Source organism: Heloderma suspectum, chromosome 4 (genome assembly GCF_057233095.1).
Source record: "Heloderma suspectum isolate Gila_16-S chromosome 4, 16-S_ref, whole genome shotgun sequence".
NCBI lineage: Eukaryota > Metazoa > Chordata > Lepidosauria > Squamata > Helodermatidae > Heloderma > Heloderma suspectum.
In genome coordinates this window covers 312244275-312268342 of record NC_139461.1, presented here as the reverse complement: position 1 = coordinate 312268342, position 24068 = coordinate 312244275, and the positions used below count along the sequence as shown (strand labels likewise).

Below are 24068 nucleotides of genomic sequence, written 5' to 3'. Positions count from 1 at the left end.
CAACAACAACAACAACAACAATGCCGTTAAGCAAGAACTAAATTTCAGAACAATAAGCCAGTGGCCAGTTTTCCACCCAAAGAGAAAAATGAACATTTGTTTAGGGGTGTCACTTGATTAAAGATGTCTTAATTAATTGATTAATTGATGGTTTAACAGTGCAATCCTATACAGTTCTACTCAGAAGTAACCCCCATTGAATTCGATAGGACTTACTCCTAGGTAAGCGTGTCTCAGATTGCAGCCTAAATCTGCATAAATGTATGTATGAGAGAATAAAGTTCTAAAGAAAAAGAAGATGCTTGTAGATGATGCACATCTTGTAGCAGGTATCATTTTAGAAGAGGAATTCTTTTTTCTCTTGCATAGGAGGGAATGCTTCTTCTAAGACAGCACTTCCTATCTGCGGTTTTTGTAAATACTTGTATTAAAATAATTTTTTTAAGTTTAAATTTTAAAACCACTTAGAAATCGACCTGAAGTTGACTGTGGCTCAGATCATGAGCTTCTTATCGCAAAATTTCAGCTTAAATTGAAGAACGTAGGGAAAACCACTAAACCATTCAGGTATGACCTAAATCATATCCCTTATGAATATACAGTGGAGGTTAGGAATAGATTTAAGGGATTAGACCTGATAGACAGAGTGCCTGAGGAACTATGGACAGAGGTCCATAACATTGTTCAGGAGGTAGCAACTCAATCCATCCCAAAGAAAAAGAAATGCAAGAAAGCCAAGTGGCTGTCTGATGAGGCTTTACAAGTAGCTGACGAAAGAAGGGAAGTGAAAAGCAAGGGAGAAAGGGGAAGATATATCCAACTGAATGCAGAGTTCCAGAGAATAGCAAGGAGAGACAAGAAGGCCTTCTTAAATGAACAATGCCAAGAAATCGAGGAAAACAATAAAATGGGAAAGACTAGAGATCTTTTCAAGAAAATCAGAGATCTCAAGGGAACGTTTTGTGCAAAGACGGGCATGATAAAGGACAAAGAAGGCAGGGACCTAACAGAAGCAGATGAGATTAAGAAGAGGTGGCAAGAATACACAGAAGAACTATACAGGAAAGATCTGAATGTCCCTGATAGCCATGATAGTGCGGTCACTGAACTTGAGCCGGACATCCTCGAGAGTGAAGTCAAGTGGGCCTTAGGAAGCATTAGTAACAACAAAGCTAGCGGAGATGACAGTATTCCAGCGGAGCTATTTAAAATCCTAAAAGATGATGCTGTTAAAGTGCTGCACTCAATATGCCAACAAATTTGGAACACTCAACAGTGGCCACAAGACTGGAAAAGGTCAGTTTACATTCCAATTCCAAAGAAGGGCAATGCCAAAGGGTGTTCAAACTACCGCACAATTGCGCTCATTTCACATGCCAGCAAGGTGATGTTCAAAATCCTACAAGCTAGGCTTCAGCAGTATGCGAACCGAGAACTACCGGAAGTACAAGCTGGGTTTCGAAGAGGCAGAGGAACTAGAGATCAAATCGCCAACAATCACTGGATCATGGAGAAAGCAAGAGAATTCCAGAAAAACGTCTATGTCTGCTTCATTGACCACGCTAAAGCCTTCGATTGTGTGGATCACAACAAACTCTGGCAAATTCTTAAAGTGATGGGAGTACCAGACCACCTTACCTGTCTCCTGAGAAACCTGTACGAGGGTCAAGAAGCAACAGTAAGAACCAGACATGGAACAACCGATTGGTTCAAAATTGGGAAAGGAGTACGACAAGGCTGCATATTGTCGCCCTGCTTATTTAACTTACATGCAGAGTACATAATGAGAAACACCGGGTTGGATGAATCACAGGTCGGAATTAAGATTGCCGGGAGAATTATCAACAACCTCCGATATTCAGACGATCCCACCCTAATGGCAGAAAGTGAAGAGTATCTCAAGAGCCTCTTGTTGAGGGTGAAAGAGGAGAGTGCAAAAGCTGGTTTGAAACTCAACATTAAAAAAACGAAGATCATGGCACCTGGCCCCATCACTTCCTGGCATATAGAAGGGGAAGAAATGGAAGCAGTGACAGATTTTACTTTCTTGGGCTCCAGGATCACCGCAGACGGTGACTGTAGCCATGAAATTAAAAGACACTTGCTCCTTGGGAGGAAAGCTATGGCAAACCTAGACAGCATAGTAAGAAGCAGAGACATCACCTTGCCGACAAATGTCCATCTAATCATAGCTATGGTTTTCCCAGTAGTAATGTATGGCTGTGAGAGCTGGACTATAAGGAAGGCTGAGCGCCGAAGAATTGATGCTTTCGAACTGTGGTGCTGGAGAAGACTCTTACGAGTCCCCTGGACTGCAAGGAGGTCAAATCAGTCAGTCCTAAAGGAAATCAACCCTGAGTGCTCATTGGAAGGACAGATACTGAAGCTGAAGCTCAAATATTTTGGCCACCTAATGCGAAGAGAAAACTCTCTGGAAAAGACCCTGATGCTGGGAAAGATTGAAGGCAAAAGGAGAAGGGGATGGCAGAGGATGAGATGGCTAGATAGCATCACCGATGCAATGAATATGAACTTGAGCACACTCCGGGAGAGAACGCAGGACAGGAAGGCCTGGCGTGCTATGGTCCATGGGGTCACAAATAGTCGGACACGACTGAACGACTGAACAACAATTTGGGGGATCCTGAACTGTGTTTGTAGATGACCTATTTGCAGTGATGCATGCAAAATTCCTTCTTGTCCCTGCTTCAGCCTCCACCCACCCACCCACCCTGGTGACCCATACTTCCTGTTTTTAAATATGCAGGTCCCTTAAAATTCATGTTTGAGTCTACAGAAACCAATAAGAGGAAACCGAAAAGGCAAGTGCACCTTTTGTGCATTCCAGCACTCTGCTAGTGAACAGGAGTGTGCAGGCCCTTTGCATGTAGAAAGCGAGGCTATCATTCCTCCCTCCCTCATTCCATCTTAAGACTAGGAATCTCCCAATAAGTTGATTGGCAGGAGATTCAGGACAGACAACACAAAGTACTTCACATGGAACACAGTACCAGAAGATGGGTGATTGCCTTTACTTGGAGGGCTTCAAAAATGGATTAAACAAATTAGCCATGATAGTTAAATGGAGGTCTGAACTCTTATTCAGAGGCAGAATTGTTGTTGTTAAGTCGTGTCCAACTCTTCGTGACCCCATGGACCATAGCACGCCAGGCCTTCCTGTTCTCCAAGTAAAAGGGGGTGGGGAAAATGATGCGGGTGGGGGTTCTGTTGCCTTGAAGCCTCCCTGCTTGTGGGCCTCCAGAGGCTGCTGTTGGGATCAGGATGCTGGTCTAGATGTAGCTTTTGTCTGATCTGGCAAGGCTGCTCTTATGCTCTTAATTTTCTGCAGTGCAAACTGTTGAAAAATTGACCCCCAAATAAAGCACAAAAGAAGTCCGTTGCTCCTTCCTCGTTGTGCTGGACACTATATCCAAGGGAGTGGGCTATTGCCAGTTAGAACCTAGAAACAACAAAGGGCCAGTAACCAGAAATGCAGCCAACGAATCCAGTTCAGGGCTGCTGCTGGTGAGAGTAAGCCAAAGGGGAAAGTGTTGGTACATGCTGAGATCATGCAGAAGATCCCAGGTTCTTTCCTTGGCATCTCCCATCATAAAGGATGTCCGCTAGTAGGGCTGGGAAAGACCTTGGAAAGAGGCTGCTGCTATTTGAAGTAGAGAACAGCTGTATGCAGGAAGCAGTGGCAACATGGAGAATGGCAGCAGGGTGCTTGTAAAAACCTGTAACGAGATTTGTCAGGAGATAGCAGCTCAGCCAGAAAGCAAGTGGGCAGTCTGGACTTCCCCAGCCTGAAACTCAGATCTCTTAGTAGGTTCTGGCACCAAGGAATGAATGCACTGCTAGGCAGTGTGTTGCCCAACTCCTCAAGTCAACCCATCTCTTCCTCCACCCGAGTGCTATGCTAATGTCCCCTCCACTCCTCACATTCCTTCTCTCAGATTTATTTCTTACCATCAGCCCCTTTTGTCTCCTCCACCCATTCTCGTCACTGTGCCTTCTGCTGTGCTGGTCCCTGTGCTGTCTGTTTGTCTTACTGCCTCACTCTTGTCCTTCAAGGCCCAATTATTTGGTGAGCCAAGCTTGAACAGCTGTTCTCCTGTGTTCATCCCCACTAGAAATTATGCTTGTTGAAGTGACCCGGATAGTCTGGACACACCTACACTGTGTCTGTGCATCATTAAGTTTACAGTATCTGCTTCAGAACTAGAAACAGGATGTTAGATAGCGTGGAGCTGTTGGGAAGACCTCATGCATGGGTTAGCGATGCATATGTGTGTGTGAATGGGGTGTATGTGAGCACTCACGTGCAGCCCCAGCAGTCATCCCTTGGGGCCAAACATTTTGTGGAGCCCTGGGTTAAGCTCAAGCTCATGGTCTACAGGGCCAGGGAGGAATTCTTCCTCAGGTCGTACCATGCAGCCATCATGGGTGTGTTTTGTCTTCCCTAGTAGCATGGCTTGGCTCCCTTGCTTGAGTTGTGTAGAGGCATTCGCTCTGCGTCCTCCTCTCTACTGTGCACATGTTCTCTGCTTGATCTGGTAGATGGGGAGAGGGAGGAGCTGGTGAATTGGTGGTCCTGCCTCTTGGCAATGGGTGTAGACTGGACAGATTTTTAGACCTACCCTTGTAAACAGCATGTGGTAGACTTGTGTCTGGGCTGGACCACTTCAAACTGCAGCTGAGGCTGGCATGATGGAATGCTCTTTCATGGGTGGGGCTGAAGAGCAGGGAATTCCTACCCTCATAAAATGTGTATGTCAGGAAGGATAGGCTAGAGCCCTTCTCCCTGGCGACCAGTCTTATGTGTACAGGGATATTTAATTTGGTATAGTGGAATGTTCCATCATGTGAGCCTGCACCTACAGCCTGGAGTGGTACAGCCCTTCTGCCACCTTATCTGCTGTTTATGAGAACTTGACACAAGGCTTCTGTAACTCTAAATCAGCCTCCCCAACCCCAGACCTGGCTGGGGACACCGAGAATTGTAGTTCAACCCATTTGGAGGGCACAAGGTTAGGGAAGGCTGCTTTTAATAAAGAGCCACGGCCGGAGAGGCCTGGACATACTGAAGATGATGCATAATTTAAGCAGGAGCTCAGAACCTGAATTCTTTACTCGTGCTTTGACTGTTTTTCCCCATGCACCTGTCAGGCAGGAGTGTGTGTCTGACCATGTGTAGAGTTATCACATCTCCATGTCCAGATTTTTCACTCTAGATGTTAGCAAGCAGGGCTTAGCTCCGTATTTTTCTTCCTTTGAATTATGAATACTTGGACTAGGAATCAAATACTCCAAGGGCTTATGGAATGGTGTTTGTGTGTATGTTTTTTTGGGTGGGGGGTCTGGATTCTCAAGCTTAGGATGCACTTAATTGTTTTATGGGCTGCCATGCCCACCCATTTAAAACTGGAACTGTTCTGCAGGGTGGAGATTGCATTGCTAGCCAGAACTGACGGTACTGTAGAAAGTTCCTTTCAAAGGGGGCCTACTGTTGCCACAGAGCCTTGTGTGGCGCAGAGTGGTAGGCGGCTGTATAGCAACCAAAGCTCTCCCCACGACCTGACTTCGATCCCAGCGGAAGCTGGGTCACAGGTAGCCGGCTCAGGTCGACTCAGCCTTCCATCCTTCCGAGGTCGGTAAAATGAGTACCCAGCTTGCTGGGGGGAAAGGTAGTCACAACTGGGGAAGGCAATGGCAAACCACCCTGCTACAGTCTGCCACAAAAATGCTAGCGCAAGCGGCGTCCCTCTAGGGGTCAGTAATGACCCGGTGCTTGCACAAGGGACCGCGGTGGCTTAGTGGTTAAGATGCTGAACTGCAGACTGGAAGGTCGGCAGGTCAGCAGTTCGAGACCCGAGTGCTGCCTTGGCGGAAAAGGTAACAGTGTTCCGTGCACCTCGGTGTTCAGTCATGCCGGCCACATGACCACGGAAGCGTCTTCGGACAGCGCTGGCTCTTCAGCTTAGAAACGGGGATGAGCACCGCACCCTAGAGTCGGACACGACTGGTTGGGGACACCTTTACCTTTACCTTTTTACTGTTGCCACTTCTGTCATGGGTGCCTCCCAGCTTCCAAAAACCAGTTCTGTTTGTGCGGCTTTAAAACTTTTTGGTATTTTATATTGGAATGCAGAGCTCAGTCCTTTTTAAAGTGAGAATTGCCTGAATGGGTTGGTTTTGAATTCTTGGCTTGGGGTGACCATAGTCAAGTGTTATGCCTTTGGGTGGCAGTGGAAGAGACACCTTTTTGGCAGCCAGTATAACAACCACAGAGGAGAGATTGCCATGGAGAGAAAGGTTGGGTGATTAAAAGCTCTGGAGTGATGGGATCATTTATATAAATTTGCACAAAGTGGCATTTTGATCTGAGCCCATGTGCCCCTCGGTAGTGGCAGCTGTAAAGGCTTGCTAGGTACTGCTTGCTAGGTACCGTTGGTTCCTCCCATAAGTACAGCATTTTTGGAAGAAGTGCAGTTTCCCTGCTCGGTCACCGCCTTAATCAAGAGTTGCTTGATAGTTCAACAGTGCTTTGTGTCTCCTGGTACGATTCTCCACCTCCCCTGGAATGCATATTGGTGCTAGTTCCTGTGTTCCTCCTTCCACCCACTAATTTTAGCAAAGTTAACCTTGCCACTCTGTTTTTGTCTCATGTACTTTGCATGTACATTGACCATTGCCTATCCTTCTGCTACCCAACTTGGAGAAAGCTCTTCGGTTCTCTTGGAATGTTACCATACTGAATCACTTGGTATCTGTTCACACTGCCTCCAGAGTTCTGTTGGAAATGGAAAAAAGTAGAGAAATACTAGTTTTGTAGTAATGTTACACTATATATGTCATGATGTTTTTATGAATACTTTACAGCTCTTAATCCCCCCCCCCCCCGTAATCGGTTAGTTAATTTATTGTTGAATAGGCAGTCAGCCCTTTTAACTGTAATCTGTTTGTGGAAGACATACTGGAAGTGCAGTGCACAAGGAAATAGAAGCATGGATTTGGGAAAGTCTCCATGTTACTGGGAAAATGGAGAGCAGGGTGGTACTGTGGATAGTGTTGGATTTTGATGATCAAACAAGATACAGTTTCAAAGCCCTGCTCAGCTCTTGGGTGCTCTTTGGCAAGTACCAGGTGTGTCTAACAGCTGCTCAGCCCTGTCCCCCAAGATTGTTGAGAGGCATATAAATTAAATTAAAAATTGTAGTGTAGAAGAGTTCTTCGTTCCTGCTTTAAATTGCACTGCCCAGTTTCACCTTTCTTTATAAAGAAGAGGCTTCATCTCTCTGATTTGTGGCAAGTTGAAAGTCTTACTTAAATGAACTTATTTTAAAACAAATACTGTGGAAACAGTAGTTAAAACAAATCCTCATCCAACCACCTGGGTGCCCTTAAGCAAGCCACAGCCTCTCATCCAAGATAACACCCTCAAAACAGAGGTGACCTACATGCAGCAAACTGGGAGATGAGCAGATCTGGTCCCATGGGACACAATCCATCTAGAAGCGCTCCTCAGCAAGACTCCTTGAAATAATGAGAGCTCCCATTCGCTCCACTGAGGCGGGCACAAGAGATCGTGCCCCGAGAGAGATACGGGGCAGGCGGGCAAGGCCTTTTGGGCTTCCTGCCTTGTCCACCCAACTGTCTTGAGCCAGACATGCTTCCAAGTAAGCACGGACCTGACTGTGGAGGCGCTTCAGGAGCCCCCTGGGTTCTCTCTGTGCGCGCAGGCGCGCGCAGGCCTCTGCTCATCTGGCAGGAGCGCCGGTCTCCTCCTTTCCCGGGCGCAGGCTTCTCTTCCTGCATGTCTCGTACCTGCCTTCCATCATCCTTCCCCAGGCCGCTCTTTAGAAAATGGACGGGCTCCTCTCCCTCCCTCCCCGGCCCCCGCCTTCCTTCTCCCCACCCTCCGGCGACACAAAACAGCGGCTCCCTCTGGCTTTCGCTTCCTTGCGCGCTCGGGGGGTGTGTGTGTGTGTGTGTATCTCTGGTCCGCTACAGGGCGTGCGCTCCTCCTCCTGGCTCTCCTCCCCCCTCCCGGGGTGCATGCAGGAGGCTCCGGCTGCCCCCCCCGTTCTCTCTTCCCCGGCTCCCCCCCCCCCAGCGCCCGATCTGGGAGTGACGCGCTCCGCAGTGCCAGCCCTCCTCCTCTCCTCTCCTCTCCCCTCCCGGCGGGGCGCTCCTCCTCGGGCGGCAGCAGCTGGCTGTCAGCCTTCTCCGGAGCGCCCCCTTCTCTCCTGGCCAGGGCTGGCGCGGGCCGGCGGCGGGCCCCGGGCGCCGCAGCGGCCCCGCAGCAGGTAGGCAACGGCTGGGGCGGGAGGGGGCAAGAGCAGACGGGCCAGCTCGGCCGCGGGGAAGGGGAAGGAGGAGGAGGGCCGGGCGCTCCTGGACGCGCCGGCCGCTTCTGCTTCACCAGCGGACGAGGAGGAGCCGGTCGATCGGGCGCGCGCTGGAGGGGGGGTCAACTTGCGGGGTGCAGAGCGGGTCGCACGGGGCAGGTCGGGGCGAGCCTGGCATGGGGGCCAGAGGCGAGAGGGGGGCGCGCGTGCCAGGAGGAGGAGCGCGAGAAAAGCCCCGCCGGAGATGGGGGGCGCGCGCGCGACAATTGGGCGTGCGGATGAAAGACCCCCGGAGGTGGCCGCGCTGGGCTGAAGGGGCTCCTCCGCGCTTTCTCTCGCGCGAGTCACTTTCCTGCAGCCCAAGTGCTTCACGCTCCTGGGCCCCTTTTTTAGGGGGCGGCTCCGCGCGTGGGCAGGCCACCGGGGGGTGGGCACGTGTGGACCCGCTTCTGGAAGGGGCGGGGTAAGTTTGTGGGAGCACTAAACAGAGTCTGCCGCTAGAGGGGCGCGTCCTTGGGGGGGGCTTTTGTTTGCCTGCCATTGCAGGAATTCCTTGAGATTCTTGGGGGGGGGGGTGGAATTAAGATCCGATTGGTGAGAAGCGCGCTCCAGGAAGGGGTGTGGGTGCCTGTGTGTGTTCGTTTGGAGTTGGCCAACGGGCCACATCCACGGTGCGCTTGGAATGCACGTGGGGGGGCGTGTGGGAGGGGGATCAACGGTAAGAGGTGGAAGGAAGAGTGTTCAGCGATGCTTGGAGTGGTGGTGGGGGGCGAGGAAGAGTGTTGCGAAGGGGGCGTGTGAATACCGGACTGAACTCGTGGACAAGCCGCGCGTCCTGCGATTGTTGACAGGTTGCACTGGTACAGGAAAGGGAGGGCAGGAGGCGGGGGGGCAGTGGGAGGAGGGGCTGGTGTGTGGCCGTGTCGGTGCTCCGTGTAACGCCTGCGCTGCGTGTGTACAATGGAGAATGGCCTGATACGCCTGTCTCCAGCCGGGAAGTTGCGAGGAGTTTATTGGTAGGAGTGGGTGATACGTGTGTACGCATGGTCACTTGTCTGATGAGGGTTGCTGTACTTGCTGGGAGAGTTGCGCGCGCGTGTACACGATCCAGGGACCTGCCCCACTGGAACGTGTGTATCCACTGAATGAGCGGTAGTGCATCGCAATTCCTCGTGCGAGCTTGCGGGTGGGGGCGTGCTCAAGTTGGACGCTGGATGGTGTGCGTGTACGCGCAAAACCGGTGTTGTGTGCCCGGCTGGAGGGCTTGACATTTTACTGGCTTTTTGGCCAGCGTGAGGGAGGGAAGGAGTGAGTTCGGCGTGGGGTCCTCGCGTCGGATTTGTGCTTTAGGGGCTATGGGAGAGTTGGACGGGGCGTGCGGAGCTGTGATGCCGGCGGTGAGGGGCCGCGCGGAGCGCTTGGCCGGCCCCGGGCCCCGTTGGCCCGAGAGATGGAGGAGGGCAGAATCTCGCCGTTTTTGAAAACTCCCTCGTGCGTTCTGATTCCAGACCGGCCCCCACGACTGATCGACCTACCGACTCGCCTTCCCAGTCAGCTGCCCAAACCGAATCGTCTGGTCTGACTCGCCCCCTCCCCCCTCCAGCACCTAGATCTCCCCCCCCCCCACGGCCTCTCATTAACGTCTCTAATGAGCCCGATGCCTGGAGAAAGGTTAAGGTTAGCACGTCCTTCCTTCTTTCCCTTCCCTCGCCAGCAGCTTCCCCTCCCCGGAAGAGTACAAAAGCTCAGAAAGAAGAAAGTGGGGGGGAGGCGGCCCTGGAGGCGGATCAGTGGGGAGCTCCAGACCCATCAATTCGCCCTGGGAGCTGATGCTCCTCCTCACCAGCATCGATTTCCCGTTCCCACCCTGGGCGCAAGGAGAGACACCCCCTCCTTCTTTGCCTCCCCTCCATCATCTCCTTTCCACCTGGAGAGGAGGAGGGGTGGTGGTGGAGGGATCTCTTCTCTACCATGGCGGTGTTGCTGCTGCTGCTCCTTCTCCAGATCTTCCCTTTTGGGTGGGGGTGGGAGGGCTGGACTGGAAATAGATTTCTCCCCAGGCTTTATGGGTCAATCCCTGCTTCAGGCTGCAGCCTCTGGGCACCAGCTCTGTTGCAAACGCTCTTAAGATTTGATTTGCCTGCCTGACCGGGGTGGGTGGTGGGTGGGAAGAGAAAGGGTTGGTGCAGGAGAGGAAGGATAATACTCCCTAGTTGGGGGTCTGAGGAATGGGTTATCTGGGGGTAAGAAAGTTCTCCAAAAAAAAGCCTTGAATGACATAATGTGTTGCTAAGAGTAGTTTTCTTAGTGTGAAATCTCTCTCTCCCCCCCTCTCTCTTTGCCTTTGGAAACCTTTTCTCAGGCCAGATGTTTACTTCCTGCAGGGCGAGTGAACAATGGAACTGGCGTCACTGGTTAATAGTTTCTTGGCAATGTTTCTTCCCTGAATATTTGGTTGAACATACAGCCGACTGCTGGCAGGTTACAGGTTGGGCAAAGGGGAGAGTTTGGACCTGGAATGGCAAGGACTGTTTCCATTGGCTGTAAAGGTGGAGTAGGATAGGGCGTGTGTTGATTACCAAATAGCCCCTTTTTCCTGTGCGTCCAAGAAGGAAACATAGCAGGCTTCATCAGTTTCTTCCTCTGTAGTTTTGAACCAAGTGCCACTTTGATTTAGACTAATTCTCTCCAATCTACAATGCATATGTTGTGTCCTTTTTCTCATTTATAGAGGTGCTGTGAAGATTATGCCATGTTATGTGGAAATAAATCCCATATTTATGGGAATTCAATAGGATGTACTTCTGTGTAAGACACATGTAGGATTTCAATCAGTCTTTGGCTACAAGTGATCTGTTTACTTTAGAGAAGTCCATTTGAAGTTGCAGGACTTTTCGGGGGAGTGTGTGGATTGTAGCCTTCATATTACGATAAAGAACGTTATGACATTTTAAACAATTTATTATGGCATAAGCATTAGTGGTCTATAGTCCATTTCATCACAAAAGTCCTGTGAGGTGAGGCGTTTGCTGCTGTAATTCATCACATGGTTAATAGAAACTGTGTAATAGTGATTTGCCCAATGCTACCTGATGAATCTATGGCAGAGGACTCAGGCTAATCCTAATCTTAACTGGACTGCATGGTATCTTGGTGTATAGTAGCAAAGATTGTGTGGATAGACTCACAGTCTTAGATGTTACGAGGACACCCTCTTGAGAACCAGCTTTCTACAGGAGGGCACATAAAGGGGTCTTTTCAGTTGGTGCTCCACATCTGTAGGATTCCCTTCCCCTGGTGACATGTCAAAGCCTGGGCCACTTCTGGGTAGGTTGTGTGGTCTTTTTGTGTAATGCTCAACACATTTCAAGTGTCCAATGTGCTTCTGAGCTGGCTTTTGGTGGCCATAGTTAAGCCTTGAATGTGGAGTGTGGATGGGTTTTTTGTATGTGGCTTATTTTGCTTGATTGTTTTTCAGCTGATTTTTTAATAAAGTAATCTGTTCTGAACATGAGGGGTGTGGAGGGGTTAGCAATCCAAATAAATGAATCCATCTTTCTTGGCTTTCTAATGGACTTTGGAACAGGCTGCCAGTTTTCTGCCTCCGAAGGCTCCACAAAGCTTACTGGCTTCAGGAAAGGTGTTTTTAAAAGCTTGTTGTTGTCGTTCAGTCGTTCAGTCATGTCCGACTCTTCGTGACCCCGTGGACCATAGCACGCCAGGCCTTCCTGTCCTGCGCTCTCTCCCGGAGCGTGCTCAAGTTCATATTCATTGCATCGGTGATGCTATCTAGCCATCTCATCCTCTGCCGTCCCCTTCTCCTTTTGCCTTCAGTCTTTCCCAGCATCAGGGTCTTTTCCAGGGAGTTTTCTCTTCGCATTAGGTGGCCAAAATATTTGAGCTTCAGCTTCAGTATCTGTCCTTCCAATGAGCACTCAGGGTTGATTTCCTTTAGGATGGACTGATTTGACCTCCTTGCAGTCCAGGGGACTCGTAAGAGTCTTCTCCAGCACCACAGTTCGAAAGCATTGATTCTTCGGCGCTCAGCCTTCCTTATAGTCCAGCTCTCACAGCCATACATTACTACTGGGAAAACCATAGCTTTGATTATATGAATCTTTGTCGGCAAGGTGATGTCTCTGCTTCTTACTATGCTGTCTAGGTTTGCCATAGCTTTCCTTCCAAGGAGCAAGCGTCTTTTAATTTCATGGCTACAGTCACCGTCTGCGGTGATCTTGGAGCCCAAGAAAATAAAATCTGTCAAAGCTTCCATTTCTTCCCCGTCTATATGCCAGGAAGTGATGGGGCCAGATGCCATGATCTTCATTTTTTTAATGTTGAGTTTCAAACCAGCTTTTGCACTCTCCTCTTTCACCCTCAACAAGAGGCTCTTTAGATCCTCTTCGCTTTCTGCCATTAGGGTGGTATCGTCTGCATATTGGAGGTTGTTGATATTTCTCCCGGCAATCTTAATTCCAACCTGTGATTCATCCAACCCGGCGTTTCTCATGATGTACTCTGCATATAAGTTAAATAAGCAGGGTGACAATATGCAGCCTTGTCGTACTCCTTTCCCAATTTTGAACCACTCGGTTGTTCCATGTCTGGTTTTTACTGTTGCTTCTTGACCCTCGTACAGGTTTCTCAGGAGACAGGTAAGGTGGTCTGGTACTCCCATCACTTTAAGAATTTGCCACAGTTTGTTGTGATCCACACAATCAAAGGCTTTAGCGTAGTCAATGAAGCAGAAATAGACATTTAAAAGCTTACCTGAAAGCAATTTTCAGTTGCTTGGTGTAGCCCTGCTTTTCCTCCCACAGTGTCCTTTTTAAACAAGCCTGGAGGCATAAATTTGGAACCCTTTTTCTATAGACTTTGCTCTTTTTTGCCTGGAGCAGCAACATATGGAATTCACTCTCATGTTTAAATAACTGTCTCTTTTAGATCTTGAAAAGAACAGGAACTGAGGGTGACAGACAATCTAGTAGATATCAAGGATGTTCATGTGAAGCCTGTATATGTATTTAGATCTCTTCTCTTCCCCTCCACCCCATATTTCAGGAAACTGAGGAAGCTTATGTGTATATGTGTAATATATGTCGAGGCTGCCCATTGGTTTGGAGTTTTCAGGCATCTCACTCCAAGCATGCTTACCTGGCAGTGTAACCCTAAGTCTTATCTTAGGTAAACCTTACCTGAGAGTAGGTCTCATTGAACATAATAGGATGTGCTTCTGTATAGACATGTGCAGAGAATTGTACTGTAAGTATGTTTACTTGGAAATAAAATGAGTTACAATGAGTGGGTCTCTTAAGTAAAAGTGTTCAGGATCAAGGGGTGTTAGTCAAATAATAAAAAATCTTGTTTTTAAGTAATTAATCACCCGTTAATATTAAGTTGATTAGAACAGCAACTTCTGTCTCAGCACAGGTGGTGTTTTGAGCATATCAGTTAATGGAAGTGATTATTTCTGTATAATAAATGAAAGGCATATCATATATTGTTTTCAAAAATTTTAGTTTAGAAGCATGGTTTGAATCCAGGGTTGAATGTAGATTCTTGCAACATTCCCCCCCCCTTTCTCCCAATAAGGCTATCAGCACTGAACATTCTTTTAGGGCTGACAGCTCTGATTAAAATACATCTGCAGCTAATGTATTGTAATTGATTAATCAAGTAATGCTTCCAGCTCCATTTCTTATATTTTAATGTCTTAGCTGGTACAACGTGCCTGAGCGGCTTCTCTCCTGTTACACCCAAGAGGGGTACAGTTTCATGCAATGGATCATTATGAGAGTAGGGCTTGCTGTGAAGAGCAGCACACATTAGCCAACCTGTCAGAATGGCTTTCACTGCAAGTGATTTGTATGGTATAAAAGCAGGTACCATCCTTTGTCCTTTTGTGTGGTCCTTGGGTATGGCCACTGGGTTTCATCAGTGATGCAGTTGGACTTGCAGGTGCAATATTGATTGATGGAATACTGCCCCCCCCCCCCCCCGTACTGCAAAGGAGAAGAGTTTTCCTTTCCATTAAAAATGCTTTTCTGTGGGCTGAAGTAGTTAAGTTGAGGACAAATGTGGCTCAGCACCTTCTAGGCATGCTCACACAGCTGTGTTTAATGCTTGGTAACTTGGAGAAGAGGGTTGTGGGTCACTGTTGAGGTGGAATACTCCCTGAGGTTGCTTTCCTCTTCTGGTTAATATTATATAAGATGTGTCCACAGTGGCCAACTTCTGCCTTGCCTTCTAGTCTAGAGTATACTGTCGTAGCTTGTGATGGCCACACCCTGTCTAGTGCTGCTTTGTATTATCCCATTTTTGTTTTTAAACACTAAAACGAGTACCCTACAGAAGAGGTTGGAATGTGTTTTTGCAGTGTTGTTTGCATCTCACCCTCCTCCTGCATTGAGTTTTAAAATAGCTTTCTAAATGCTTAGATTGTGCACATCTACTTATTCACTCATTTTCACAAGTTCTCCTTCCCCTTTCCTCAAGACTATATCCACCCCCTGTAAGTTACCAGTGTATAAAGGGGCACGGGTAACTTAGTATTGTATTTTTAAAAAACATTGCATGTTGCCTTGTGCTATTTTTAGTAATGGTGGCTAATGCATTTCATAAATACAATTGTACACCAGAAAGCTGGCATAGTGTAGTGGCTGAGAGACTGAACTATGAACCAGGATGTTCCTGGTTCAAATTTTGCTTCTGCCATGAACTTGCTAAATGGCCTTTGCCAGAGGAGGATCCCCATGTGCTGATAGCAGATGCAAGGGAATCTCTTTTTTATTGGAATCACAATGGGGGAAGGAATGGGTTAGATCTCTCCCACCCCTGCTCTTAATTTGAACAAACCGAAAAAGGACATGATTGCAATTGACACATTTAGTGTCACTTCTACTTTGGTCCTAACTCTGTCTCCCTGCCCCCCCCCCCCCTGCCAACAGTAATATGGAGATAATAATATTCACCTACTTTAGGGTTGTTTAAGCATTACTAGATAATGTATACTTGAAAGTGCTATCCAAATATTTGTTGTTATTTCACATTTAAAAGCCAGTTCCCAGCATTTGGACACACTCTGGGCTGATCAAGAGACAGAACCTAGGTTTTTATTTCAAAATAGATATGGCATGCTGTATTTAAATTTATTGTTTGAGGGTATATTGTGTACTTATATATCTAGTATAAAATACATTACTGACTGTTGAAGGTTTATATTAAGTTTTATTATTATATAACACCATTATTATTATTATTATTATTATTAATAATAATAATAATAATATAGGCTCCTGGGAATGAATTGTAGACCTGTTTCTTTGATATAAGATTGATTTTTTTATTTATTTATTAAATTTATTAATTGCCCATCTGGCTGGTCACCCAGCCACTCTGGGCGATGTACAAAGTGTATATAATAAAACAGTTTCAAACTATAAAATTCTACAGTAAAAACATTTTCTAAAATACCCTAACCCACCCCAAATGCCTGCCTGACCAACCACGTTTTTAATGCACAGCGGAAGCTCATTAAAGAGGGGGCATGACGGAGTTCCCTAGGGAGGGAGTTCCACAGAGTGGGGGCCACCACAGAAAAGGCTCTCTCCCTCGTCCCCACCAGTCTAGCTGTCCTGGCTGATGGGACAGAGAGAAGGCCATCTGAGGCTGATCTTGTTAAGCGGCCTGTCTGGTGTTGCTAGAGGCGCTCCTTAAGATAGGCTGGGCCAGAACCATATAGAGTTTTAAAGGTCAAAACCAACGCCTTGAATTTGGCCTGGAAAACAACTGGTAACCAGTGCAACTCCTTCAACACTGGAGTGATCTCGCCGGCAGCTGCCTTTAATCAGGCGAGCCACCGCGTTCTGTACCAGCTGCAGCTTCCGAACCGTCTTCAAGGGTAACCCCATGTAGAGCGCATTACAGTAGTCTAAACGAGAGGAGACCAGGGCATGTACTACCGATGGGAGCAGATGGTCGGGAAGGAAGGGGCGCAGCCGCCATATCAGATGGAGTTGATACAGTGCTGTCCGGCTCACAGCTGCCACCTGAGCCTCCATGGACAGCTGGGAGTCCAAAATGACCCCCAGGCTGCGGACCTGGTCTTTCAAGGGTAGCTGTACCCCATTCAACACCAGGTCAACATCCCCCAGCCTCCTCTTGTCTCACACCAGAAGTACCTCAGTCTTATCAGGGTTCAGCTTGTTCCTCCCCATCCAGCTACTCACCATCTCCAGACATTTGGACAGGGATTCTATGATTCTCCAGACTTTTGGACAGGGATCATATTGATGATATGATATTGAAATGTAAGGTTGTTTATTAAACTGTAAGATTGTTAAGGTTATATAGTTTTTAAAATAGAATGGCATCGGAGGCCGGGGGGTATTGGAGTTAAAACTTAATTCTTTAAAGGGGAGGGAGAGGGAGAGAGGGAGGGAAGGGGAAAGAATCTTCTTTTTACTTCACTTCCTTTCCTCCTCCCTTTTCCTTTTTTTTTCCTTTTTCCTTCTCTTTTTGTTATTGTGGTGTCCTCATCAGAATATTGTATTATTGGGAAATTGTAGTATTGATCAGGTTGTTGGTAATTTTGGTATTGTTTATTTCATTTATAAAGATAAAATAAAAAATATATTCAAAAAAGAAAGAAACAGAACATAGGGTGGGGCTTTGCAGAGGATGAGGTGGGCTGTCCAGATTAACACGCAGCTGGATTGCTTTTCAGTGTCTTGGGATGTGTGAGGCCCGGGTTGCAGGCTTACCCCCATTCCCAAGTGCATTTATTCCCTAATAGGTGAATGGCTGTCAGGGCCAGCCATACCATGAAGCAGCCTGATGTGGGTGCATCAGGTGGCGGAATATGGGAAGAGTGGCAGATTGCGCCGCTCTCCCCCTCCATGCAGGCAGCCAGCCAGCCAGCCAGCCAGCAGGACCAAGAAGTGGCTGCTCTCTCACTCGTGTGCCTCCTGCCCACCTGACGTGCTTGGGCAGCCAGCTGGCTGGCCAGCCAACCCAGCTGGCTGTGCCTGCCTGCACAGGTGCAGTCCCAGAGTTCTTGTGATATCTCAGCTGACCTCTCGCAGGTGTCCCACGGTTGCTGCACAAGGTGGAAGCCAGCTGATGGGTGGGAGCGGCAGTGAGACGTGTGTGCATATGCGCCAAAAAGATGAGTGAGTGGGCGCAACCAAACAGATCAGGTTGGAGGCAGCCAGAACAATGAAAAGTGGGGTAGCAGCAGTGAGGGCTAACTGCAGGCAGCAACCTGCCTTGGACTGGGCCTGATAGTTGCTGTTCATTCCTGTGGGTAAAGTTAAGGCACAGCAGCTGGGTGGTAATGTTGCAGTCAGGGCCAATCCTGCTTCCGCACAATCGGATAGTATATAAGAACATGAGAAGAGCCATGCTGGATCAGACCAAGAGTCCATCTAGTCCAGCATTCTGTTCACACAGTGGCCTACCAGCTGTCGACCAGGGAACCGCAAGCAGGGCATGAGTGCAACAGCACCTTCCCACCCATGTTCCCCAGTAACTGGTGTACACAGGCTCACTGCCTCTGGTACTGGAGATCGCACATAGCCATCAAGACTAGTAGCCATTGATAGCCTTCTTCCCCATGAATTTGTCTAACCCCCTTTTAACGCCATCCAAAGTGGTGGCCATCACTACATCCTGTGGTAGCGAATTCCATAGTTTAACTATGCGCTGTGTAAAGAACTATTTCCTTTTTCTCTGTCCTGAATCTCCCACCAATCAGCTTCATGGGAAGACCCCTTTGGATTCTAGTATTATGAGGGAGAGAGGGAGAGGGATATTAGATGACCTACGAAGAGGGACCCTGTTGAGAGGGAGCAGTGTTCCTCCTTATTAATGACTTCCTTATTTATTAATGACTTAGATGAGGAGGTGCAGGGAATGCTGATCAAATTTGCAGATGACACAAAATTGGGTGGGAGAGCTAATACCCTGGAAGACAGAAACAGAATTCAAAGTGATCTTGATAGACTGGAGCGCTGGACGGAAAACAACAGAATGAAATTTAATCGGGATAAATGCCAAGTTCTGCACCTAGGAAAAAGAAACCAAATGCACAGTTACAAGATGGGGGATACTTGCCTCAACAATACCACAAGCGAGAAGGATCTTGGAATTGTTGTCGATCACAAACGGAATATGAGCCAACAATGTGATGTGGCTGCAAAAAAGGCCAATGCTCTTTTGGGCTGCATTAGTAGAAGTATAGCTTCCAAATCCCAGGAAGTACTAGTCCCCCTCTACTCAGCACTGGTTAGGCCTCATCTGGAGTACTGTGCCCGGTTCTGGGCACCACACTTTAAGAAGGATGCAGACAAGCTGGAGAGGGTTTAGAGGAGGCAACAAAGATGATCAGGGGACTGGAAACAAAGCCCTATGAAGAGAGACTGAAAGAACTGGGCATGCTTAGCCTTGAGAAGAGAAGACCGAGGGGGATATGAGAGCACTCTTCAAGTACTTGAAAGGTTTCCATGAAGAGGAAGGCCAGGATCTCTTCTCGATCATCCCAGAATGCAGGACACGGAATCATGGGCTCAAGTGACAGGAAGCCAGATTCCGGCTGAACATCAGGAGAAACTTCCTGACTGTTAGAGCAATACGACAATGGAACCCATTACCTAGGGAGGTAGTGTGCTCTCCCACACCAGAGAAATTCAAGCTGAGGCTGGACAGCCATCTGTCAGGGATGCCTTGACTTGCATTCCCGCACTGAGCAGGGGGTTGGACTCGATGGTCTTATAGACCCCTTCCAACCCCACTGTTCTATGATTCTATGATCCTTCTTTCTTTTTTGAAGGCAGCTTCAGACTTTTGGGGTGGGTACATTTTTCTTGAACATTTCTCCCTCCTCCAAACCCAGGAGTCAAGTTCAGGTGGTGGAAGGAGGAAACACAACACTTAGAATGGAAGTGTGGGGGTATATCCCCACCTTCCCCAGGATGGGAGGCCATGGTCAGAATGGGAGCAGAGCCAGGTCTTGAAAAATAGGCCTGGCTCTGTGCTTTGCTCAGGCTGTGGCCGTGGCCTTTCCACTAATAATATACACATACTGCCTGTCAAACATGGCGGACCTCTTGCTGGCAATAAATACAATAAAATCTTATAATGGGGAGGGGTGGAGGACACTTGGGCTTACTGTAAATAGAGGACACCATACAGGCTGCACAACAAAGGACTGTGTATTTAAAAACAAAGGCCAGGCTCTGGCTTACCTATCTTGAACAGCATCTCCCCGCTGCCCCCATGAGCCATTTGGAAAATTGCTTTTGAAACTGAGGAGATGTCCAAGCAAAGCAGCTTGTGGCTGTGATCTAATTCAAAGCCAAAAAAAAGAGTTAAAATCGCACTGGGTGTGCCGAAGCCCTTGCTCATACTTAAAGTAGCTCTTTGGATCTTCACCCAAATATTTTTTCTTTTGGAGATGCTCCAGTGCAGACACAGTCCAGCCCAGCCTCATTGGTGTTGTGGACCCAGGTAGGTGTAGGGCAGAGTGGCAGGAAATCTGTATTAGGAGTAGTGAAAAGCAAGCCCCCTCTAATGTAAAATTCTTGGTGTGGCTGTGCTTTCCCTCCTCCTCTCCCCCAGTTTTTATTCCATAAAAGGGCTGTTAATGGTGAAATAGGCAATGCAAAGGTTAGTTGCATTAAAGTTGAACACCAAAATTGGAAGGATATGGTGTTAGTATTCTGGGGTGGGGGAAGGAGATGGACCAGGGTGTTGGCAACTTTGGAATCTTACACAAGCTAGAGAAACTGACCCTGTCTGTAAAAGAATGAGGTTATTGATAGTGCTGGCTTCTTACACCAACCAGGCAGGGTTACATCAAGAGCTCTCTAACTTGTCATTGGTAGCAAAACTGTGTCACGGGGTGGTTTTGGGGGGGATCTGTTTTCCAAAGAAAGAAGAGTGGTTGGAGTTGAGGGCTAAAAATGGAGGAGTGCAAATCCTAAGTTAGGATGTTTTCCTTGGGCACATTCCAGGCATAGTCTGTGGTTCTAAATTTCAGAACTGCCAGTGGCCCCTTCAAAAAAGTGAACCAGTCAATAAATACATTGTGTCTGCATTATCTTTTATGCTCTCATGAAAGCTGGAAGCCTTAACAAATGTTTATAAAGCTCTTTCCCATAGTGGGAGGGGAGTGTTGCAAATGCAACGCACAGTCGTGACAGGTGGGACCAGGTGGGGATATTGGGCCGGTGAGACGTGCCGGAGCAGGTGCAAGGTGTCTTTGCGGATGCAGAGTTGTGCAAGGAGTGCCTGCTTCATTCTTTGGGTGTTGCCTTCTGAACGTACCTGCCAGGGGTTTGGTAGCTCTTTCGGAAAAGGAGCTGAGTAAATATTCCATGACCCTAAACCTTCAGTCTATTGAATGTTAGTAGTGGAACTTTACTGCAGGCTGAGAGGATCTCTCCTATGAGCTGGAAGGGGGAGGGAACTGGAGGAGAGGGTGGAGGAAGTTTAGGCTGGGAGAGGCCGGGCGAGAGGTTGTGCTAGCTGATTAGGGCCATTGCTGTCGCTGTCATCTGTGTCATCCCTGGCGTGGTGTGGTTGCTGAGGAGGCCAGTCCAGAGAGGGGCAGCCGTAATGGATTTGCGCTCTATTTTCTAATGAAAGTTTCATTTGTAGTTTGTTTACAGGAAAGAAGGAATTAGCAGAGAGAAATCTCCTGAGAACTCCGGGAGGAAAAGAAAAGAGCTGCCTGGCTCTCAAGCTGAAAGGAAGTCGAGGGGGGCAGATTAGATTGAGCAGCCCGTGAGTAGAGCTGGGGCAGCCAGATAGAATGGACCAATTCACATGATGGAAGATGTATTTCTTCTCCCACGTTCCCTGGCCCTGGTTTGTGGAAAACATGTAGAATATGGTCTTGTGAAGGAGTCCCAAACACTGGACACTTTGGTCACTGTGTTGTTCTAGGGCCCCACCATCAGACAGGTCTTGTGATTTTTGCCTTTGAAGAGAACTGGTGAAAGGTGGAATATTTCAAATCTAAACTAAATTCCAGCTGCTTTTTTGTATTTGTGTGCCGGTGTGGCATACGTTGATAGTTTTCAGATTTTAAAAAGGATCTGAGATTGCAGGTAGGCATGGGGAAGAGACAGTTGTTCACTTATCTACTGAGGATAAGAGAAGGAACAAAGGTTTTAAACAGGCTTATGAACAGACGTTTGTGTGGTGGCCTGTGACAAGTGAGAGTGGCTCCAGACAGCCAGGAAGGGAAACCTTTGTAAGTAGAAAGCGAGCTGGTCTTGTATTTATTTCAAGCCATCAACACATGACAACTGTCTAGCACAGGCATGTCTGGGCAAGTGGCTAGTAAATAAAAATATTGTGAGCCATTAAATTTTGTGAACGTAAGTCTTTTTTTCAAATTACACGGAGGTTGAGTTTGGTGAAACATTAGGAAGTACCTTCTGACTTCAAGAGTTATTATGCTGGAATACACTGCTGAGGGAGGATGTGGAATATTAAGAGAATGTTGGTCCTGCATCTGCCAAGGATGGTCAGACAAAGAATGTCCTTTCTCTGGACAGGGGGCTGCTCTGCATGATCTACTGAGTTACTTCTGAGCCTGCAGTTCTCTGTTTTTATATATTTTCTATTTCTTCAGTCTAATGTTTGGGAGTAGGGGAGGGTTTGTGTATTTTTGCCTACTTGTGAGGTAAAGCTACACTTCTCCACATGAGAGGTTTGAAGAGATGTTGGTGGTATGCACAGCTGATGCACTTTCAGCTCCCATGGTCTGCATGCACCTGTGCTTCATCTCACTCGGGTCCCCCTGTTTTACCACACAGCTGGTGGCAACTGTGAGTCCAGTGCAGGCGTCTTCCTGGCTGAGCCTTTTATCATGGGGATCCTTGTGGCATGAAGAAGGCACAGCCGGGTGTTGTGGCTGGCACAGGAAGGGCTTCACAGTGAATCTTCCTGGCATGGGCTCTTGCCGGCTATGATAAGCACTCTGGTGAGCCTGTTGGCAAGTGCAGAGCTTAGCTGGTAGAGACAGGCTGCTTCTGAAAACAACAAAGAGGCTCACAGAGAGATGGGTTTGGTAGCTGATTTCTCAGTTGTGCAGCTCACCCCTGCAAAGCATTTTCTGGGAGCTTTGGATGCCTTTGCTACGTGGGGTAGCTGCCAGTAGTTTGGTTAAATCCAAATGTGGGGTGGGTTTAGCCAAGGATTTATTTATGTATTATTTTTTTGGGTCCACTCAGTAACAAAAAGTTATCTGGGCAGATTACGTGATAAAATAATAAGAACAGTACGCAATAAACACAACAGTAATTGGCATAGGGAATACAAAATAAAATATATAAAAGCAGCCATTCCAGTGCTCTACTGATAAATCTAGACTATAAAATCTAGAATCTTAAATGCGTGAGAAAAAAGGGATGTCTTTGGCTGGTGCTAAAAGGTCACCGTGTGGGCGCCAGGCAAGCCTCCTTTGGGAGAGCATTCCATAAGCCGAGTGCCACAGCTGAGAAGGTCCCTCTCTGTTGTAGCCACCCACCAAATTTAATTTGGTGGGGTACCCAGAGGAGGGCCTCTGAAGATGGCCTGAGAGTCCAGGCCAGTAAATGTGGGTGGAGATGTTCCTTTTGGTATTCTGGCCCCAAGCTGTTTAGAGCTTTAAAGGTCCACACCGACACTTGTGGTGGCCGGAGCCCAGAAATAGTCAGGAAGCCAGTGCAACTGAAAAAGCCCTGATGTCACATGATCATATTGACCAGTCCCAGTTAGTAGCTCTATTTTGGACAAGCTGAAGTTTCGAAACCATTTTCAAAGGTAGCCCGCAGGTATAACACATTGCAGTAATCCAGCCAGGAGGTTAATAGAGCATGGATTACTATCACCAGGCTATCTCTGTCCAGATAAGATCAGAGCTGGTATATCAACCTAAGCTGATAAAAAGCAGTTCTAGCCAATGCCTCAAGTGACATTGTTGGATCCAGGAGCACCCCCCAAACTGCACACCTGCTCCTTCATGCAGCCGCCTCCAGAACAGGGTGAACACTTCTCAACAGAACCATTCACAAACGGTGTCTCTATCTTGCCTGGATTAAGTTTCCATTTATTGGCTCTCATCCAATAATTACCCTACTCAGGCACTGATTCAGGGCATTAACTGCCTCATCACAGTTAGACAAAAAAGAGACGTAAAGCTGGGTGTTACCTGCATATTGATGACACCTCAATCTACATCCTTGGTTAACCTCTCCCAGCAGTATCGTGTAGATGCTAAATAGTATGGGGGATAAAATCGAGGCCTGCGGAATCCTGTGATGTAATTGCCATGGAACAGAGCAATAATCTGCCAGTACCACCACCTGGAAACTGCCATCCAAGTGGGAATGGAACCACTGCAAAAAAAAAAATGCCCCCAACTTAGACACCTGATCCAGAAGGATACCATGGTTGATGGTATTTAAAGCCACTGAAAGATCCAAGAGAAACATCAGGGTTGCGCTCTGTTCGTCCGTCCGTCTGTCTGTCTGTCTCTCTCTTGGCAAAAGTCATCTCACAGGGTGACCAAGGCAGTTTCTGTCCCAAAATCACACCTAAAGCTGGATTGATCTAGAAAATCAACTTTATTCAAGAGTGCCTGGAGTTGATCAGCAACCACTCACTCAAGGACCTTGGCCAAGAAGGGAATGCTAGCAACTGACTGGGTCCAAGTTTGGTTTCTTCAGG

At 47.7% G+C, this 24068-nt stretch overlaps 1 protein-coding gene across 2 annotated transcripts in view; it reads left to right on the top strand.

Annotated features, from left to right (window-relative positions):
• Positions 1-24068, top strand: part of NOL4L (nucleolar protein 4 like) — a 163498-nt gene that overhangs the window by 95089 nt on the left and 44341 nt on the right. The window contains exon 1 of one of the 2 annotated variants that reach the window (XM_084854575.1): positions 8184-8309. The exons of the other annotated variant lie outside the window; for it this stretch is intronic. The gene's annotated coding sequence lies outside the window, so the exon portion shown is untranslated. Of the gene's footprint in view, positions 1-8183; positions 8310-24068 lie in introns of those variants that run through there. 2 annotated transcript variants of the gene reach the window in all.